This window comes from Equus przewalskii, chromosome 6 (assembly GCF_037783145.1).
Source record: "Equus przewalskii isolate Varuska chromosome 6, EquPr2, whole genome shotgun sequence".
Classification (NCBI taxonomy): Eukaryota; Metazoa; Chordata; class Mammalia; order Perissodactyla; family Equidae; genus Equus; species Equus przewalskii.
In genome coordinates, this window is record NC_091836.1 from 77,049,662 (window position 1) to 77,052,620 (window position 2,959).

A 2,959-nucleotide genomic window follows, 5' to 3' on the forward strand; every position below is an offset into this window, starting at 1 on the left:
ACCTTCTATCCAACTTCATGTGAAATAGACTGACCTTCATGGAAGATGTGAAATAGTAAAGCTATGGAAAGGAAAATAATCAGAGAGAAAAATTACCCCACCAGTTGGGGAAATATCCCAGGAAAGACCTGCAGGACAACTCCAAGGAAAACAGAAAAGGGAGGGTTGGCTGGTATTCCAGGAGCTACAGAAGGTGAGCCTGGTGCTTATCTCTAGGCCCAGATGTGAGGCAAAGAGAAGTTCTGAGCTGTGCCATGAACCTGCCTCCAGTGTCGATGATGTCAGGTGTAAAACTCCCTTTGTTCATTCTCTGGAGAGAACAGATCAAGGCTCTCCAAGGACTATGGCAAAACCCACTCCTTTCTTCTTCCACTCAGAAGGTTTACTTGTCACCTACTGCCTAGGCTTCTTTGGCATAAGGGCTGCAAAACTTAACCAGCAATATCATTACCTCTAGTGATTTCTCACTGTGTCCAGGAGTTCTGGGCCTGGCAAGGACTAAGAACCAAGACTGAAGATGGCCCCCAAGGCCTTAAACGATCAGGAGCCAGCCCTGAAGTCCAGTCACCTTGGCCAAGCCTCAGTGGCATCAGAGTGTCCCAGCTCATCCACAGGCCAGCAGATGATTCTCATGTACCTCCTCCTGGTAGGTAAGAGAAGAATAGGCCAAAAGGACCTGGGCCACAGAGACTGTCCCCTTAAGTTGTTGTTATTGACTCCCCAAAGTCTATCATAAGATAAATTTCTCCGTGAGGGCTGGATGAGCATTGCCAGACAGTTAAAAGAGTATATTTATCAACATGAGGGTTATTTATGATAAACAACACTGCATGGTATCACTTTTATGCATTTTCTTTATTTTTTGAAAATTCAACTTGTGATCCCAACGGTAAAGATAGTAAAAAAAAAAAAAAAAAAAAAATTCTTAGGTCAATACTAAATTTATTATAGTTATTATTCCAATAATTATCCATTGCATTAAAGCTATTTCCAAACCAGTTTTTGACATAGTAATATTGATAGTTTTTCCTATCAAATGAACATCATCTCCAAGACACTGACTTTTTCACCATTTAGATGAAATTCTTTTTGCGTGACGACAGAATCCAGATTTGAATTTATCAAAGAAAGGCAATTTCTCTAATTCACCAAACTCAAAGCTTTCAGATAATGATAAAATCATTTCTTCAAATATCTGAAGATATTTATATTCAGGGCTTCAGAGATGAGCTGATGGGCTAAATAAACTGGTAGATAAACCTTCTAGAAACAAGTTTTACCTTCATCTCTAAAAAGTAATTATTTTTAAATATGTTTTTCCCACAGGAATCTTAGAACTAAATTAAAATCTTTGTCTAAAATAAAGTTTTCAAATGAAAAAGCACACTGGAAAGTGCAGGCAAGATAAGAACCCAATAAGGGAGAGCATTGCCGAAAAGCACATTTCTTAAAGGGAAACAAATGCCCGCCCCCCGCCTGCGTGTCTACAGACTCAGATTGAAACCCTGCCGAGGGCTCATTGGTCTGAGGACCCAGTGAGGCTCACGGACTTTCTTAGACAACCAGCGAGTTTGTGTTATGGCCCAACATTATGGTCGATATTTTTAAGTTTTGTTTTCTGAATGGAAAGAGGGAATGCATAAATGTTTTACTGAGAATAAGACCCACACAGCCCTGGGCCCGGCTCCCTGGAGAGAAAAAGGGTGTCTCAGCTACTATATAAGATGGAATAGGAGCAGCTACATGCTATTTTCCAATTTAGAACTCCGGGGGTTGAAAGTACTTCAACCGAAGGAAATATTTTTCTAAAATATATATTGTTTTACTTTGTTCTCTGCAACGCTGGTGTCACACATCTTGAACAGCACTGGCAGGTTTTGAAAGGATTGTATTTGAGTAAAATTAGCAAGAAGACATTTAAACTTGGCCTTCTGGTGTTTTCCACACTTGAAATGCACAGGAAGCTGCCTGCCTGTCCTGCTGCGGTGGGTCCCGGCCCTAACTAGTGCTGTTCACACCTGCTGACCTTTCACAGCAGCTCCCTGGCCTGCTGAGACTCCATTCTTCCACTTAGCAGCTTCAACAAGCCCTCTGGGGCTTTGGGTCAAGATAACACCATTTTGGCAGCAACTGCCACTTGGCTTTGAGTCTCCCCACTCTCAAAGGTGGTCCTTTTGTTCCCCCCAAATTCAAAACAGAGGAGAATGTATCTCTGTCACCAAACAGAATAAGAACGAGGACAACCACTGAGTATACGTGCAGGGGAGTGGGGGAAAACGTCATCTAGAGCCATCCCAAATGCAGTATTCTTAATTTTCTTCTACGTTTCAAAGTTTATTGATTTTGAATTTTTAGGGGACATAAAAATGGAATTTCAAAAACATAAAACAGTGGACTCAGAGGAAATCCTAAGGGTATGTCTGTGACTTTAAAGAGTTACATAAAACCAGAAAAGTTTAGTAAATTATTCAAACACTTCTTATATCTGGTAGACCAAATATTGACATTTGGCTGAGTGGCTCCATTAGGTCCACTTTCCCAGGCCGTGTAAAAGCAGCTGTCACGGGTGCCTTCTTAAAGACTGTTACCAGGCATGAAGCCTCAGTGGGACCCACTGCCCCTAAGTAGGCCCTGTCTGGCTTGGAAGAGAAGAGCAGACTCAGGAAACCCCAGCGGAGTTGTCAAGTCTTCTGAGGCTTCCATGGGGAGGCCAGGTCCTTGTGGAAGAAGGGTTTATGTAAATAAGGGGAGAACTCATGACCTTCTCTGACTCCAGAGGACAAGGCAAAATCACTGCTTTGGGAAAGGCAGATTTCAGGCTGGAAGCTGTACTTATACAGGGGTTAAGGACCAGGAAGGAAGAATAACTAAACTTTTACCCACCACTTGAAACTATTCTAGTGCATGATCTCACTGCTTTGGGTTTTAATCATAAAACATTTGGCCTGTCCCATAGACA